This window comes from Podarcis muralis, chromosome 14 (assembly GCF_964188315.1).
Source record: "Podarcis muralis chromosome 14, rPodMur119.hap1.1, whole genome shotgun sequence".
Taxonomy (NCBI): domain Eukaryota; kingdom Metazoa; phylum Chordata; class Lepidosauria; order Squamata; family Lacertidae; genus Podarcis; species Podarcis muralis.
In genome coordinates this window covers 50,230,279-50,249,667 of record NC_135668.1, presented here as the reverse complement: position 1 = coordinate 50,249,667, position 19,389 = coordinate 50,230,279, and the positions used below count along the sequence as shown (strand labels likewise).

The 19,389-nt window shown below is 40.7% G+C and overlaps 2 protein-coding genes across 7 annotated transcripts in view; one reads left to right on the top strand and one right to left on the bottom strand.

The window, feature by feature from the left end:
- Positions 1-19,389, top strand: part of CHLSN (cholesin) — a 146,837-nt gene that overhangs the window by 58,622 nt on the left and 68,826 nt on the right. The window lies entirely within an intron of this gene.
- Positions 1-19,389, bottom strand: part of GPR146 (G protein-coupled receptor 146) — a 57,558-nt gene that overhangs the window by 11,194 nt on the left and 26,975 nt on the right. For both annotated transcript variants that reach the window (XM_028707151.2, XM_028707152.2), the window contains one exon: positions 8,145-8,268. The gene's annotated coding sequence lies outside the window, so the exon portion shown is untranslated. The remainder of the gene's footprint in view (positions 1-8,144; positions 8,269-19,389) is intronic.

The following is a 19,389-nucleotide window of genomic DNA, read 5'->3' as shown; positions in this document are numbered from 1 at the left end:
GTTTCTCTGTCTCTCTGTCTCTCTCCCCTCCCCCTCCCCGCCCCCATTTCAAAATCAGTTTGCAGTTTAACAGGGGGAAGGTGCAGAATCATTATGAAAATTCATCAGCCTTTTACTGTGCATTTCTCCTAATATAACCCTTTTGTGTGCAATTTCCAAGGATAATATAATGCATTTTTATATGTTGTTCATAACATGCTTATAGGCTTATCAAAAGCAACTAGTTGGCCGTTGTGAGAGCAAAATGCTCAGCAATATATGATATGGCATTGGTCAGATCCACAAGGGCTCATCTCAATTTCTTATTTTAGTAATTTCATTATATTATCCAGAGTACTGTATATGCAAGTGTATATACAGAGAATTACTAGGAATGGAAGAGTTGGACTGACTCCCTTAAGTGTCTCTGTTTACTTGTTTAGAATATTTATATAGCACTTTTCTATTTTAAAAAAGTTCTCGAAGTGGTTTACATGGTACAAGGTGGCATTAAAAATGTTTCAATGAAGTTGTTTACAGTCTCAGCATGGGCAGGCTTCCACATGTAGATCCTCCACCCTAGAACAAAGAAGCAGACTCCCTCACCATATGCCTGATGTTTACTCAGACTCAGGATGTCTTGGCCTTGGTAATGGGGCAAAGAGCAAACCCTGGTGGAAAGAGCTATTATCCCCTTGCCCCACTGTTGAGAGGCATCAACAGTGTCTAGGTCAGGAAGTCAGGATTGTTCCAGACTCACAGATCTTCTCACAGACAACTGATTTGAGGACAGTTGGTGAAGTTGCCCCTTTTCCTTGCTGACGTCACTGGCTGTTTTGGTCTACAGTGGAATTAACAGTAGTCCCTCCCTTGACTTACACCCGCTTGTTTAGATCTTGCACTAGTCAAAATGGAATTTTGGGCTTTGAATAGCTGACAACTATGCCACATCATAAACCATTTCTGAAACTACTGACACTTTCAAACTGAGCAGATTGAGTGTTGTACGTTCTGCTCTTTGAAAAAAGCTAGTCTAAAGTCTGTTTAAAGTCATGGAACTAGTTTCATGATTCTTCGTAGCCTGACCAATGTCCGGCTAATGTCGTTAAACCTGGCTCCTACAAAGCTGTTGCTCTGCTTTCATGTCACCCACAAAGCAGCCTAATCTTAAGATTGCAAAAGATAGGATTTGCCAAGGGTTAGACAAGAGTAATGGCACAAAAGTCATTGATACGCTGGTGTTTCAGAAATGGCATGAAAGGGTTTTCGGCAGAAACATGCATGACAAAAAGGTTAGAAACTGGTTGCCTGATAGCGCCTTATAATTGTTCAGGCTAATTAAAACACTTACTGAAATTCAGCTGAAAGCCTTACCATTAAAAATGAAGCTAATAATCATTAAAACACAAGCACAAACACTGCACTCTTTATTAGGCAATGACAGAAGGCTATGAGAGAATTTGCTTGTTGCTTTGTGTGTATGTGTGTGCTCTGTAGCATACTAAGCAGACATACTATTCAACCTCCAATATACATCACATGGATAATTTTCAGAATAATTGTTTAACAAAAGCGAACTCTTGGGATTTTTAGCTGCATGATCTTTAGATTCTTTTGACTTTTATTTAACCCTCACTTAACAAACATATATTTTACATGTAGTACTCACTAGAGAATTAAAAACATTAAATAGCAAACTTGTAGCTGTGCTCAAGTATGTCAGGTATTCTTGTTTCCTTCCAGTTCACTTTCTTTGTACCCATTGTTTTACATCACAGACAACCAATGTGGCATCCTCCAATTGTTGGACTGCAATTCCCATTGTCCCCAGCTTTGCCCTTACTAGCTGGGGCTCATGGGAGCTATACTCCAGCAACATCTGGAAGGCACCACATTGGCTACCCCAGTGTTTCCCAACCTTGGGCCTCCAGCAGTTTTTGGACTACAACTCCCATCATCCCTAGCTAGCAAGACCAGTGGTCAGGGATGATGGGCATTGTAGTTCAGAAACAGCTGGAGGCCCAAGGTTGGGAAACACTGGGCTACCCTGTTTACATAAATAGTGAATTTTCTTTTCCTGCATTTATTGTACAGAACCTAATCAATTTCATTTGCTATAGGGCTCTGTGGTACAGCACATGTTCTGTGTCATGTAATAGGGAGGGCAGATTGGGCAATAGGATAATCTTTCACTTGCAGATGGATGAGTCACAATTACTTATAACACAGGTATTTAATAGATGAGGTTTTTTTATTTTAATAAGTGCAGTAGAAAATCCTGCTTGGTCAAGGGTGTTGGCATGAATAACCTACAAAACTTTTCCCCAAGCCTGTCATTTATTATTGCATGGTGGCGCCTGTGACCAGTTTGACTGGTGGGAGGTTGCAACCATCAGTATCGTATAATGGAGATTGTGCAGTGTGGGTGAAAGCAAACAAGCTATTTTCCCGTGTAGTATTCCATGGTGTGTTTTTTTTAAAAAATTTTTGCCAAACTATGCCTCCTCCTTTTGTTAAAGATAAAGGGACCCCTGACCGTTAGGTCCAGTCGCGGACGACTCTGGGGCTGTGGCGCTCATCTCACTTTACTGGTCGAGGGAGCTGGTATACAGCTTCCAGGTCATGTGGCCAGCATGACTAAGCCGCTTCTGGCAAACCAGAGCAGCACACGGAAACGCCATTTACCTTTCCGTCGGAGCGGTACCTATTTATCTACTTGCCCTTTGACGTGCTTTCAAACTGCTAGGTTGGCAGGAGCAGGGACCGAGAAATGGGAGCTCACCCCATCGTGGGGATTCGAACCACCGACCTTCTGATTGGTAAGCCCTAGGCTCTGTGGTTTAATCCACAACACCACCCGTGTCTCTTCCCATTTTTAATTTTGTTTGTTTTTCATCCTTGGGGAGCGTCCAGGAGCATGGAACCCAATACACTTAGAACTTAATGAGGTTAATGGAACCCAGCCTGAAATTGTTGTGTGGTGAAGAGCGGGTAAGAAATGCTTTAAACAAACAAACAAAAATAACTTAGAGGGGATGTGGATTGGAGTAACGGCAAGTGAGAAGAGTTAAGCACCAGATCTGTGCTCTAAAGTTCTCCCTCCCAAGGCAGATTTTCATTTTTAACCTGTGTTTGGACTCAGCTACATGTTTGTGTAAATGTGTGATTACACTTTAGTAGTTCTCATTATCTCCTAGTCCAATCTTGGCAGGTAAATTTGCTGTAATTTGCTGTTCACATTTGAAATCACCTTTCCCTGATTGTTGATCTCTTTAATCTCTTTGTGCATCTTCCACTGCTCCTTAATGAGGTTGGCCTAATTCTACGATTCTATGAACTGTCATGTACATTACAAAGGTAGTGGAAGATCGATGCAAAGAATGCCTTTATCTTTCTTCAGATTAGAAAACCATTCAGAAAATATACTGTTAGAGATCTGGAGTAACAGGGGTTTTTTTTTGGGGGGGGGAGAACGACCTATAACTGCTAGAGTTAGTGAATGTTAGAAATAAATAAATAGATTTGGAGTAATGAAAGGAACATGCCAGACCAGTGAAGAATACAGGCTGAACCAGTTCTCCTGTTCGGGATATCACTGATAGCGATGCCATTAAGAACACAAGGAGAACTAAGTGAAGTAAAGAAACATTGACCATGCAGCTGCTGTTTGTCCCCCTCCCATCTGTGTGTTATTTAGCAGAAGAAATACCAGAGTTAGGAGGGGGAGGTTACAGGAGGTGTGGTATCAAACAGGAAGAATGTGGTCCTTTTGAAAAAAGAGGTCTGGATAAGGGGGGGCGGCGGCGAGCAGACACATGGGGAGGAGTTGCTTGGACCAAGGGTTCTTGGGAAGAAGGGCAAAGCCAAAACTCCAGGTAGAGACCCTGTGGGGTAGAACCAGATTGACAGGCTAGGAAAGAGACCCAGAGATGGTGTGCAGGATGTTTTGGACTCCAATGCTGCATGGCTGTGGGGAACAAGCCCTGCTTGAGATGTACTGCTCTGAACTCTCTCCAAAGTAGATCCAGATGTAAATATGTGTACAATAAACCATATTTCTTAAAGACACTGCCTTGATCTCCCAAAAGAAACACGACCCCAGGTGAGCACCTGGACCCCCCTGGAATATTGCTACTACTTGGCAGAAATTGGGGGGTGGCACAGAACTTTAGTAACAATACTGTTCTGCCGTCATAAATTTAACTTAATTGCAGAAACTTCACAGAAGCAAAACAGACAACTGCTTTAGCAAAAGAGCAGGTGACTGAGGCAGCCTAGCAACCTGAAGTACAAATGGATGAGAACGAGCCAGATTGATCTCTGAAAGATGCTGTAAGCAACAAATAATCTGTATATTGTAGGATTTTTCTTCTTTTCTCCGAATCACCTTTCAACTTTCAGTTTCATTAATCTATATTAAAAATAGATGTATACATGAAATCTGGTGAGATCTGACATGGTTCACTTGAGATGTGTGCTGACACAAATCATCGTTCCGAGGCAATTCAAATCTCCCAAATTGTTGGCCACATTAGCTTCAGTGTGAGAAATGATGGTACTGTTGATTTTATTGCAGCTTGGCTGTTATTTCAGAACTGAATCTGCCTCAATGAATTTGGCACAGCAGAAGCAACAGTTCATTTACTAACCCAAACTCCATTTGTTGAAACTTTGTGAGTTTAGACTTTGTGAGTGGAGAAAGACGTGAAACTTGGCATCATGGGAACATTTTCCATAGATATTCTTTTGCCAGTTGGAAAAGATTCACAGGCGGCACAGATGGTGCTTCTCCTGGAAACCATTATGCTGTGCTACTTCCTGTCAATAAAACAAGTGAAAGTCGACCTAGTGACTTATCAGCAGTGCATTATGCTGGCTGCAGTGGAGTTTCCTGTTGAGAAACGGGCTCATATTCTGTGGCCCCAGAATGCCAGGACTGGTAATGCATAAATACTTCCAGGAAATACATTGAAACAGGATATTTTTCTCTCGTTGGTGTTCATAATAAGGATGGTTGCTTTGGTTTGCATTTCTGGTCTTGAATGTTCAGGGTAGCTACTTTGTGGCTGAAATTACTAGGAAGCGTGCTAATTCCCAATCAAACCATACTCTCTGTACTTAATCCCTAGCAGAGTTTGTAGCCTTAAGTGTTCTTACTTTATTAAAGTGTGTAAATGGAAGTTAGTTTCATTGATTTTACTGAACATTTCTTCCTATTATATTTACTAGGCTACACCTTTAGTAACCTTTGACCGTGAATTAGAGTGCAATTTTCCTAGCAACTATTTTTTGTTCTTCATTATTTCTAATGGTGCAGACAATAGCAACATAATTAGGAAGTAACGTTGTCACCTTTGGTCAGGCAAAATAAAGGACAGGTCAGGCAAAATATGGGACGTATTGGGGCAGGGAATTTGGGGGTTACAAATTACCTGGTGTAGAAATGACTTCAAAGCAATCCATTACAATGGCACACAGGGGTTACAGTGGTTTATTCAATTAAAAAAACCACACCTATCACTCTCCATCCCACCCACCTCTGCCCATGCAAAAACACTCGTACCCAATCCCTCTGCTCTCCACTGAATGGACAGACCAGGCCCATGCAAACCCCTCTTCACTCTCTGACGCTGAGTCTCTGAATCTCCATCTTTGATGCACCTGCCTCTGCCCATGCAAAAACTCTTTCCCCCCATTCTCCATCAGGACCGTGCAAACCCCTCTCTTGTTCTCTGAGTCTGACCCATCCCATCCCCTCTGTCCACGCAAAAACTTTCTCTCCCACACTGGACCAGGGCCCTGCAACCCATCTACACAAAACCTGAGACTCCACCATAGCAGGCCTGTGCACAGCAAACCCCATCTCTCATGATCCGTGACCCATCTCTACCCACGCAAAAACTCAAATGCCTCCTCCTGGCCCCACCCTCTGCCCGTGTCCTGCGACAGCTCTCACTCTCACTCTTGGCTCTCCTCCTCCTGGACCCCTCCTCTGCCCGCACAAACTCTTGCTCAGGCTCTCACTCTCACTGGACCCACCCTCTGCCCAAGCAGCTTTGAGGATGAGGAGGAGGATGAGCTGGAATACATGAAAAAGGGGTCCCGTTTGATTGTCCAGAAAAAGGACAAACCACATTTTTCTAGGCATGGGTTGCAACCTTGCCGGGAAGCTGATTGAAATGTTTCTAAATGTTAGATGAAATGTTTCTAAATGTTAGATCCTTGAAGCAGGGACAGCTGGTGAAGTTAATCATCCAATATTAACCATTTTATTTTTCAACAAGACTCTTGTTAATGTTATTCATGTATTTATTATTATTACTTGAAATTTCTTGTGCATCTTCTTTTCTACTGTCGGGTTAACTGAAGTCCTTTGTAATTTATGCCCACATGTTATTTCACTAGTTGCATAAATGTTCTTTGTCCATGAGCACTATTATCATTATCATTATTATTATACCCCACCTTTTCCCCTGATGTGGAATATTTCCCTGATGGGAATATCTTTTCATTAAAGCATAAGCTTAGTATTTTTATATATAATTTTTACATAATGGGGGGAATATCTATGCGGCTTCTGGGCAGTGTGCAGAAACTTACGGTAGATATTTAAGTATTGCTTTCTATTCACCTGAGATTAAATAGTACTCAGTGGGTTAACTCCCAAAATCCAGTCGCTTTCAAGCTTTGAATTAATATAATAAATAAATTTGTTATAACTGTTGGTCCTCACAGGATGGTTGTGGTGTAATTAGGATGTATACTATGATAGATATATAAATCAGATTGATATCGATGCTTAAGCTGTCAGACTTACACAAACCTATATTTCTCCATTGAGAGGTATGTGGAATTTTACCTGCTAAAGAGGTATGGTATTGTTGGTCTGCAGTAGTTGCTAAGTTCCAATTTTTCCTTTACAAAAGGGCTTCATTTGTAAACTAGTTCTGCAGGAGTGCATGGTTCCTGTCAGGCACATTTTTCTTTTAGAAAATAGCTGTTTGTTTCAGACACAATTGATTTTCTGCTACCGATCGTTATTTGAACCAACAATCATATAATGTTTACCAGTAAGACTATTCTTACCTGCATTTAAACATACTGTACACAAATATTTCCATTCATCTTTGACTCCTGAAGTCAGTTAGATAATATTTCTGTATATTTCAATTGTAAACTAAGGAGCAGGTATTCAGAACATTTTTGTAATTTTGTCTCTTTAGCTTTTTTTAGGATTTATATAGAGGATCTAAGGTTCTGTTATTAATTGCTTAGCTCAGACCACTTCTGGGGGGAGTCTGCTGTACCAAAAATAACAAAAATTGATTATGGCACAACGTTTTGTGGACTAGAGTCATAGAATCATAGAACTGTAGAGTTGGACTAGATGAGGGTCATCTAGTCCAGCCCCCTGCCATGCAGGATTAATTTATTAGTTGACTTAAAAATTAATCTTTAAGGTGCTACAAGATTTAGCTGTTTCAGCCAATACGTCTTTTGAGTCTTGCTTAATACTACAGTAGACATGCAGATACCAGACTTAAATGAATACTTCATATCTGTGTCTATCGTTCATATATATTGCGAAACAGGATTAAAAGTTCTTTTGAATCTATGTTAGCATTAAAATACCAAGGCAAGTCTGTTACAATCTAATGAAGTTTCATCTTTTGCTAACCATCTCTTTTAATGACTTAATAAAAATGCAGCTGGATTGCTGACTCTAACTTATTGCAACATAAAATGTAAAATCACAGCTTTGTAATATTTTGTGTACCATTATATTTCTTCCTTAAATCTGTTGGTATAACCTTGTATTTTATGAATGACAAAATAGAAGGTATTAAAGTTACTGATCCATTTTAATGTATATAATACATATTTCTAGAAAAATTGCAGTAAAGAAAGTTGATCTAAGGTTAGATGAAGTTTAATTAGATATAAGATCCATAGTATTGAAACAAATATATCTACATACACAATTTCCTAACAGATTACCTTTTTAAAAAAATTATGAATCATCTCACAGGTGCTTACTGCCTTCTGATGCAGAAGTACTATGCTTTTGCTCATTAACCGTTTGCCTGTATTATAGCAAAAACAACACCCTTTAATTCCCTTTGTTTTAAAAAGCAAGCTACAAAGCAACGTAGCTGAACACTCACCTGGTATGCACTACCTTGCCTCAGAGTGAAGTATGTAGGCTTCTTGACAGCAGGCAGAAACATTTTGCTCCTCAAATTGGAACTTTCTCAGAGTAAGTTCAGCAAAAGCTCCAGTGTCTCATTTCTGTAAAGGGTAAACAATAGCTGAGCTTAGGAGAAGAACGCTGACTCCACCACATCACTGTTGTTAGTGGCACTGAACTCCATGTATTCACGTGACCTCCCCCAACACATACACACACAGCATAATCCTTTAAGCTTCAGCTGTACTCTCCGATTGGCAGAGAGGTCTGTTACAAAATCAAGCCCTCCACAGTGATATCTCTAAGTGATTAAGTCAGGAGGGTGAAGGGGCATTAATCATGAGGTCTGATTACTGCCCTGAGGCTGATTTGCCTCTGCAGCAGTGTAGAGAGAGTCCTGAACACGCTCTGTATTTTTTAAAAAGGCATCACATTTAAAAGGCATTTTTCTAGTTAGAGAACTGTTAAACCTCTAAGACAGTTTCATAATAAAACCATTATCAAGTGCACACAGGCCATGGGACCACAATAGGGAATAAGCATTGAAGCTGTCTTAACTGAGTAGTCTTGTTAAAAAATAGGAATATTGAGGCATGTACATTTCCTTTGCAGATTATTCCAGGAAGGTTCTTTTTTTTTTTTAAGTCAAACATAGCAGCATTACCTTATTAATAGAAACATAGCCTTAGGAAGAACAGTATTCTAAAAAGGAACTTACAATTTTACAGTGGAACGAGGATTTCAAAGTACAATGCAGTACAACAGCAGGATTATTTAAACCAAAACTATACTACTGTATATTATTTCTGTTTATTAAAATTGCCTTTTTGTGGGTTTTAATTTTACTGTATGCTGCCTAGAGGCTCAGTTAAGCCTCTGGAGGTTTCTTGTTTGGCCCTCAATAACAGCCACTGCTGTCAGAAATATGCTGCCTCTTCTTATGCACCTTCAGGGTTCCCCCCACCGCCAGAACTCACTGGAACTCGGTTCCGGCATCTCTCAGGTCGGTGCCATTGCCATGAAAGAGTATGAGGGAGGTGTTCATGTTGAGTTCTGGCACCTCCTTTTCTAGAAAAATAGCACTGTGCACATCACTTGCCATTGCCATACCTTGAATGTTGGACAAAGCATCCTCAGTAGATCCACTTTATGTATTGTATATGACGAGTGGAAACAGAATTTCCCCTCTGACCTCAGGTGCTCCATGCAAAATGAAAATGACTGTGCTGTTGCAATGGTTGGCATTTGGCAGGTCTTAGAAAATACCAACCCTTGGCACTGTCTGGAGACAGGCATGTGGGTTCAGACACATACATTGCAACAGGCCCTGTCAGTGGCTTCTTCCTCAAAAGCTCTGATGCACAGGCTCTTTTACTGCCTTTTATCCTGCCTGAACACCAGCAGAAGACTGGCTCCCTTTTGCCTGCATCTTGGCTCAAATAGGGAAACAATAAATTGAAGTGTATAAGGAGTGGGCATGGTCAGAAGCTGTGTTGTTCATGCTGGGAAGAGTGTGTTAAAAACATTTTGCCCATGTCACAGTTCAGTCAGTGGCCAAAGCCAGTGTCCTTGATCCTTGAGTCTTTGCTGCATTGAAAATATGGTCCCAGTTTAAAAATTAGTTGCCAACCAGGGCTTTAGAATAAACTCATTCTTTTTTTTTATTGGATTCCATATTCCCAGACTCAAGCTTTTTCAGTCAGATTTTAAAATGGAGCAGCATTGCATGCAGAAGGTCCCACTTTTAATTCCCAGCATACACAGTTTTTAGAAGAAGGATTTCTGAAAGATAGACTTTCTGGCCCTGCTATGTGACACCCTGGAGAGCCATTGTCAGTCAGAGTAGACGGTACAGAGTAGATGAGCTAATGGTTTATATGCTCTTCACATGTTGGTTTTTCAGTTGTTTAAAATGAATTAAGTTGAACCTCTAACATATTTTTGTGTGCAGCTTATTCTACCATTCTGACAGTTTTACTTACTCTTAAGCCATGTCTTCACAATATGAAAATTACCAAAATATGTTTTTGCTAGCAGCTGAGTAGCAGAATCTTATTGGTTACTCACTCATACACATGAGCTGGAATGTGTGTAGAAGAGGGAGACCCAAGATGATAAAGGGTCTGGAAATCAAGCCTTGTGAGGAATGGTTGAGGGAGTTGGGTATGTACTAGTCTTCAGTTATCTGAAGAGCTGTCACATGGAAGATGGAGCAAGCTTGTTTTCTGCTCCTCCAGTGGATAGGACCAGAATCAATTAATTCAAATTTGAATTAAAAAGGGAGAGAGATTTTGTCTAAACATTAGAATGAATTTTCTGACTATGGGAATTGTCAACATTGGAAGGTGGTAGGCTCCTTCATTTGAGGTTTTTAAACAGAAGTTGGATGGCCTTCTGTCTGTGATTCTTTAGCTGTCATTTCTGCATTGCAGGGATTTGGACTAGATAGACATTAGTCAATGTAGTAACATTGGCTTCCTGTTCTTTGGCATTATTTGATTTGTGTTGGGAGAGTTTAGGTGTTGGTGTCAATTTTGTATCATTAACAATGATTTGTGAACAATCAGTTGTATAATATAATATTCTCTGGGTTTTTTAATTGATGCAAACATTAATTACACCATATAGACTTTTAGGAATTGTAGTAATTTATATATGGAGAGAGCGAGCGTGTGTGTGTGAGCGAGCTACTTCAATATTACAGGTGGGGTTTAAAAATTACCCAACTGTGTTGTGGCTCTATGTTTTGAAAGAGGCATATTGATGTGAAGGATGCCATCGTTTGTGGATTCTGCACAGTGTAGATGAGGTGACAGTAACGAGGGTTGGGAACAGGAGTCATACTCCCTTGACAACTTAACTATTGGATTTGAAACTACTGCTGCTTCTCCTAACTCTTGTCCTAGATGATATTTTGTTGACTTTTTTTTGTTTTAATAGTTCCATCATTTGTTTTAATAGTCCCATAGTTACCTCACTTTCTAAAAGTATACGTGAGGCTGTGCAACAAAATATTGCTGTGGTGAGGATGTGTTTCTGTTTTCTGGCTTCTCCACCACTGGAAGGATGGCTGGGACCCTTGAAGGTGTCCAGAGTGGAAAAACTGTCCCAAATAAGGAACCCTTGAAGACCAAGGTCATGTTGGCTGTCAGTAGAGTCTATGGCCATGTAATGAGCTCTGGCTGAGACTCAGGTCATGGCTTTGTTTGACTTTGCACTCCTTCTTTCCATCCTCTTGTTTTCTCTATTTGGGAGGTGGGGTGGTATTCCCTCTCTTTTTTGTACTTCAAAGCTCAGCATTCACCTGAGCCTGCTGATAATTTTCTTTTGTGAGTAGGTGGTGCTGTTTTGGCTACATAAGGATCGGTGCTAACCCCAAGATGGCATATGCGCTGGGGAAAAAGTAATAGCTAGAGTCTTGTGGCTACCTAGAAGATAAGCAGATTTAGTGTCAAGCTTTTATGAGATGCATGAAATGTATCCTCAGTTGGCAAATATATAGCCAAATATGTGCATAAAGGGGGCAGGAAGTCAACAATAAATCCCCAAAGCCAGGAAATGTATTGGATAGTGGTGGGTCTGTAACATTTATGTACAGCTCAGATCCATGCAAGAACACATTCACAACACTTTGCTAATACTATCTTCTCCAAAGGCTCACAGAGGGCATTCCTAATCCTCAGGATGAATGCCCCCTTCTGGAGCATGTAGGCAGAACAATTCATAATTACTTCACCAAGGGGTAGGGTGACCTTGACTCATAAACTGACTCTACCTAGTTAGCCATAATGTTGGACCATATTGGTGATTCTAGGAGCCAAACTCCATAGCTCCAAGCCCTTTGAACAAGTGGTCACATTTTTCCTATTTTGCTCACATTTAGATGGTTTTTTTTAGTGGCCATAACACCAGCCCACAAAAACTCGAGGCTGAGAGGCCAAAACCACGTGTCTTCAGCGTGAAAGAGATAGGCCTGCAGCCATATTTCCCCTGATCCATAGATTCTAGATTTCTCTGCTCTCCTTTTGCACCAAGCCTGTTCAACATTGGAACAGACTCCCACAAGAGGAGGTGAACTCTCCTTCCTTAGGGGTTTCTAAGCAGAGGTTGGATGGCCATCTGTCATGGATGCTTACCTGAGATTCCTGCATTGCAGGGGTTGGACTAGATCACCCTTGGTCCCCTCCAGCTCTAGGATTCTGTGATTCTGTGATCCCAGGGAATAGAGCCGGCACAAGCTAGAAGTATGTGGTGCACTGTGGTTGTGGGTGTGCACTGCGCTTCTATTTAGATTGCATGGAAGAGTACAAAGGTCAGAGGCTAGAGAAAGTAAAAGTAAGATGTCCAAATCCATATGGCTTAAAGAACACATACTCTTAGCCTATAAAGTGTTAGTGAAAGACCTACTAATGGGGTTATTGCTGCCCACTCTTTCTTGCAGGCAGCAGCTTCAGCGGCCTTTGAGGGTGATATCCCTATTCTCAGTCAGTAAGTCAGTGTCTTATACTTAGTAGCCAATGACCATTACAATATAATTCATTAAAACAAATAATCGGAAGAGAAAGTTAAAACATACTGTTGTGAGACTTTTTGGGGTGGGTGTGTGTCAGACCCCTCTAATCCCTTGATCTAGCAAGTGTTAAAAGCTAATCAAGCCTTCTAATTCCTGAAATAGGCAAGGTAACTTCCTGGTGAGGCAATGAGGAATTAAGGGACTTGGTGCAAGATGGCAAATTGGTGGAGGGCCCTCCCCCTACAGAAAAAGCCAGAATGGAGAACAGAGTTTGGCAGTGATGTGAGCCAGAGGAAAAGCAGCAAGCTGGGGAGAGAGTCAGAGCAATTTTTGAAAGCAAGGTTTGATTTCTGTTTGAATCCAAGGCTGCGGCTGTGGGATAAACAAGACCCTTTGGGGGGTGTTATTGCTGTGAACACATCCATCACAGGCTCAAGTTGCGTAGTGTGCAAATAGACCATATACAATGGAACCTTGGTTTTCGAATGTAATCCGTTCCGGAAGACTGTTCAACTTCCAAAACATTCAAAAACCGAGAACTGAAAGCGGAAGCCTCAATATAATAGGGAAACTCAAAACAGAAGCTGCGAGGCACGTTTGGCTTCCAAAAATTGTTCGAAAACCAAAGCAGGTACTTCTGGGTTTTCGACGTTCGAAAGCCAAAACATGCGTCAACAGAGAGGTCAACAACTGAGGTTCCACTGTATCCTAAAGACACTACAGTCTCCACTAGGCCTTCTTCCAAAAGGAAACACAAACCCTGGGTATGTGTCTAGAACCCCTGGAGTCTCACACCACTCAGAGACTGGGGTGGCATGCAACAATACATTTTCAGAATTGCAAATTATTAAAGCTTATAATCACAAGGTTCCTCAAATTATTTAGATGAAAAAAGACCTCCTCTTTGGAAGAAGAGTTTGGATTTGATATCCCGCTTTATCACTACCCGAAGGAGTCTCAAAGCGGCTAACATTCTCCTTTCCCTTCCTCCCCCACAACAAACACTCTGTGAGGTGAGTGGGGCTGAGAGACTTCAAAGGAGTGTATGGCCCAAAGTCACCCAGCAGCTGCATGTGGAGGAGCGGAGATGCGAACCCGGTTCCCCAGATTACGAGTCTACTGCTCTAACCACTACACCACACTGGCTCTCTGGAGCTTACTGTATACTGTTTTAGGTCAAAAACATATCCTGTGATTTTTCTTGCTGCTAGCACATATAAAGGTGTCTTATAGGTAACAAACCTGTCTGCATCAAGCAGTAACTATCTTAATTTTGAAATAGTCTGATTAACCTTCCAGAAAATTCTGTAGTGAATAGAAAAATACATCCCTAGGTGAATTATACAAAAGGCTATACAGGATATGCTGCGCAGTGTCTTTGTTCTGGCCTGATTTACACACACAAAGATGGTCATTGGTTGGCCTATTAAAGAATTTACCAGTCCAATATTCTGTGGGCATAAGTTGAAATGAAGCTGAGTAAACATGTCTAATGGGTGCGAAAATTAATTCCCTTAGATAAGCAGCCTTTTGTGGTTTGTTTGAATTTTCATATACAAACCGCTGTGCAAATCTAATAATCTAATCAAATCAAATCATGAATCTTAACATAAGAAATATTACATAAGATATTACAGCTGAAACAGTTACAGCATTGTTCATAGGTTTCTCTGTTCTGGAGATCTAAAAACTACAGCTTTGCTAGATATTGATTTGGCCTTATTGAGAGTTTGTTTCCCAGTATAGAATCATAGATTGATTGATTGATTTTATTTGTATATCGCCCTTCATCCATAGATCTCATTGTGGTTCACAACATAAAAATACAAGAACAAAACACATAAAAAAAGCAAGAACAAAAACAAACCAATAAGAAAGCAAGAACTTTCCGCCCCTGTTAACAGGGTTGCCTCCACCTAAGAGATCTTTGGTGCCTTTGAGAAGGGGCATGTTATACACAATTCTCAAATACAGGACCATAGGATTGTTCAGTTGGTAGGGATCATCTAGTCCAACTCACTGCAATGTCTGCTCTGCTTTGCTTGTGTGCATTAAGAGAAAGCTTTTAGATTACTTCAGTTTTAAGTAATACACCAGGTTTCAGCTTAGATATGTATATTGTTGCATCTTTGGCATCTGTTCACATGTTTACTAAACATTACTAATAGAGTTTCTTGCTCTGCAGATGGAACACTTGGCCACTGAGTTCTGCAGCAGTTGTTGGGACAGTATGACTGGTCCTCAGGAAGCCTAGGAGTATTACTGCTCTGTGAAATCAGAATTATTCATGCACTCAGGGAGCCTCTGAAGAAAATGGAAATGTTTTTGCCATGAATTTCTGTTCTCTGAGTCTCCCAGACGACATTCCACCCACCCTTCTTTCTGGGGCCGACATATAACTTTCCACTAAGAATTAAAAGTATGGATTCTGCAAGTGCCATACATGTGAGAGAGGCCTCTACGGACTTCTGGGTTCAATTCCTTTCTCACTCCTCTTTTCATACATTATATTCATCATTAATAGTTGTATATGGGATTTGCTTTGAGGTAACTCACATACCAGTCGTGTGTTTTGATTCTGCGACCCCCCTTCCAGTTTGGGGTTAAGAGGTTGCTTGCTCTTCCATTCTAGATTAGAAGTCAGGGGAGCAATGGGAAATGATCCTGCCTAGGTGCTCCAGAAGGCGATGCCATCCTGATATGGACAACCACAGTTACCCCATTTCATGGTCTTTTGGCCCCACTAGTTACAGTTTCTTTCCTCTGTACCTGTGTGTATGTCTGCTAGGCTTTAAATTACCAGTGTATTTACTAGTCTTTAAGCTGTTATAAAACTCTGTTTTGTTTGTGCTTATCTAAGTGAGCCCTCACATTTCTTTACCTACATAGCTTTCAAATGCAGCTCAAGGCAATTTTTTTTAACTCCTGTGCCTTTTCAGCTACACCATAAATTGCATTGGTCTTGCAAAAGCTTATCTTTGCTATTTTTTATGAGCCAAGAACATGCAAAAGTGGTAGCATTTGCTTCTCTGATTTTTATAGTGGAGCATTGCCATTTTCCTTGATATAGCATAGATAATGCTCCCAGATATATAAAATTTCCTGTTGATGTGGCTTTTACACATGCTATTCAATAGTATAAGTGTGATTTAAATTCAGTTACATCTGAGTAAATGTCTGCAGGAATACATTCCACACTAGAATTTTACAAAACCACAACAGCATAAATCAGCTGAGCTGAAAGCTATCCGAGCAGCTTGGATGATCTTATAAATGGCTCTTGTAATGGTTTAAAGTTCATTAGTGGTCTGTATTATAACAGAGTGCATGTGCACAATTTGTGTCCATTTCAGTAGCGACTGCAAGTGCATATCAAAAGAAAAATACATCATTCTGCCTGGAGTTTAGATATGAGTATTGCTCAGCAACTGAGCAATGCCATGTTTCTTCACAGGTCTTAAAACATAGGATTTTCCTTTCCTTAACCTTTTTTATAGTCTTAAGAATGTAAAGCAATCTCTGGTTTTATTAGAGTAAAGGCTGATAAGATACTTTTATCTTTTTTGGTACATTCCATTGACTTGGAAGTGTGCTAAATAGTTGGAGATCTGAGTGCCTCTATCTCTTGTGCTTAAGGACATATTTGCATTTCTAATCTTGAGTAGCAGACCTATGAAAGTTCACTTATAGGTCAGTGGTGCTATGGCAGATGTGTTCAGAGGCAGCGGTGGCTGCTCAGTGTGCAGCTGCATTTCTGCATTCCTTGTGCAATTCTGTGCTGCTTTATATTGAGGGTCACTTGCCTAGCTGCACCTTTATCTCTTGCTACTACAATGCACTTTTATATGGGGCTGCCCTTAAAAGCAGTCTGGAAACAACAGCTGTTGCGTGATGCCATAGCTTCCTGCCCAGTGACAGCATTTGCATTTATGGATGAGAGAGGAATTCACTTCAGTTCACATTTAAAGGAGAATATGGGTAATTCACACTTTCTAAAATGCTATGCAAACCAAAACACAACAATCCTTTGAAAGTCACACTTCTCTGAATTTTGCAGTACAGTTCTCCACACAGATAAGTAAAAAAAATGCACACACTAAGGTAAACTGTGCATAAAAATGCATATGTTGGTGAAAGTAACATAGAAAAATTGCATTATATTACTGAAATTTGCTTTGCAGAATTTTGTATATTAGTCGAAATTGCATTAAAAAAGTACATATTAGGAGAATTTGCACTACAGTGCCAATGAATTTTCATGATAACTTTTAAAAAAACAACGACACAAGCATATGGAGAACTGAAGATTGGAAATACTAGAAACTGTGAAACCAAAATTGAAAGATTCACCCATCCCTGTTTGCCTGCCATGGTAAGCCATGGTGAATAGAGTTAGCTCCCTTTTTACTCCTCCCCAGTGTGGGTGGGAGCAGCAAACCACAACCCCTGACTCAGCATTCTGTCAGAACCAGGGGTGATGGTTTGCTTTGCTCCATGCAAAACACAATATAAAGCCAAGCAAAGTTTGTTTTTGGCTTACCAGCCATGGTTTCAGCAGAACAAACCATGATAGTTCAGACATAAGCTAACCCAGGAATCACAACTGATTTATTCCACTTTGTTTTTCACTTAGTACAAGGAGGATCAATCTCCCCATTCCAAGGTAAACAGTTGACTGTGGTTTGCCATAATGTGCAGACTGGGCCAGTGAATTTCCAGACTTAAGCCAAAGTGATATTTTATGACCTTTAAAGCCTTTAATAGCTTGGAACCCATGTATCTCAGGGGCTGGGCTGCCTTGCATATCTCAGAAACACATCTACTTTCTCTTCCCCTATGTGTCATCAGTAAGAGCTCTGCTCCAGATACAGTCTTTGGGAGAGGGTAACACCAGTGCTGGAAAGTAAAGGGCTTTTCTGGTAGTCTCAAGGCTTGGGCAAAGTTGTCTGAAATAAGTCTATTGCTGTGGTTACCCATCAACCTTTTGTTTAAAAAATGGGCAAGTGCATGGTCTTTTGTTTGTAGACACCTTGGAGTCTGAGATAAGAGTAGTAGGTGGGATCTGTTCTGTTTTGACTGCTTTTTAATGCCCTAGTAAGTGGTTTTTGTACATTCTTTTGCCTCTTGATATTTTATTGCTATTGGTTGGTTATTGTGGGCCTTGAACTGCTGTCAGTTCTCTCTTTCACCTTTGTAGATGATGCCACTCTTGCCAGTCTTTTTATTAAGAGAAACAGAGAGCGTGCTCTCAGAATGACTCCCACCTGCTCTTTCTCTCTTCCTTCTGTCTTTAAAAGGGGATGGTAGCCCTTTAAATTTGAGAGAGAGAGAGAGAGACGAATGAGAATGAATATGAATATGTAGTTGCTGTGGCAATCTTTCTCATTGAATGTCAAGGTTTAAGTAGAGCCAATTTAGAGAAAGTGGTTTCATCTTCCAGAACATGGGTTGTGGGAAGGAGATAAGAGGAGTTTCAGGCAACAGAACTGTGTTTGGATGATGTCCTCTGCAAAATTATTTTGTCTTGCAAGACACATGTGCGCAATGCGGAAACCTTGAAAAGTAAGTGGGAACTCTGGTACAGGGGCAGTGGAAGGCTTCCAACGTTTTGTATGCGGAGAACAAGCTGGCCATAAAGCTTGGACGTGAAGCTTGGATTAGGTCAGAGCTTTCAAAACTTTTCTTGGTGGTGTCACACTGTTTTTAGAGGAGGTGTGGGGGGAGCATGCACGTGATAGACCTAGACACTGCAGCCGACACACTAACGTGTCGCGACAGACAGTTTGGAAAGCTCTGGATTTGGTGGTTCACTAGGCTGTGAGTGTAGTGATCCTAGAACCAGAAGTGTGCAGAGTTCAAGCAGATCTACTGTCTTTTCCTCTCTAGGCAATGCTATACGCAAACCTGTCCTAATACGTAGTTTACTTGTCAAGGTGAAATATATATAAAACCCAAAGCAGAAAATCTAAGGGAGAGGACACGCCCAGCATAGTAATAGGCAGAAAATTTCTTAACCTTCTAATCTGTTTTACTGTTGCAATCCCTTGAAGCAGACAGAGAGGAAACCTGTCTTGGATTTAAGAAACTGCAAATGAAGTTCATTTTGATTGCACCATACACAGTTTCACTCAATCTTGGTGTTTCCTCCCCCCCCCCCTTGTAATCAGCTTCTTATAAATTGTTTGCTACCAAAGGAGAATAAGTTATTTTCTTCAGTTCTTCTTGGCAACCAGTTAAAATATGTTATACTGTACTTGGTAAATTCTCCAAAGAGAAAAGGACTAGACAAAGGCAAAGACAAAGATAATTTGCACCCTGTGTGAATTTAAACACTCTGGACTGTCACTTTAGGAAAGTTATTTCAAGAGAACAGCAGATACAGAAAGTCATTGTGCACTTTTATTTTATACCTTCAAGAGCTAACGTCATGTGGTATTGAGCTATGAATCCAGAAATCCTGGTTCAAATCTCACCTCAGCTATCAATTCACTATTTGCCCTTAGGCAAGAATAGCCCTCCCTCCCTCTCTCTGGCTACATACACACCATACATTTAAAACACATTGCTTCCTCCAAAGAATGATTGGAGCTATAGTTTAAGGGTGCTGGAAATTGTAGCTCTGTAGTGGGTTAACTGCGGTTCCCAGGATTCTTTGGGGGAATTCAAGCATGTTAAATGTATGGTGTGTATACAGCCTCTCTCTCTCGGC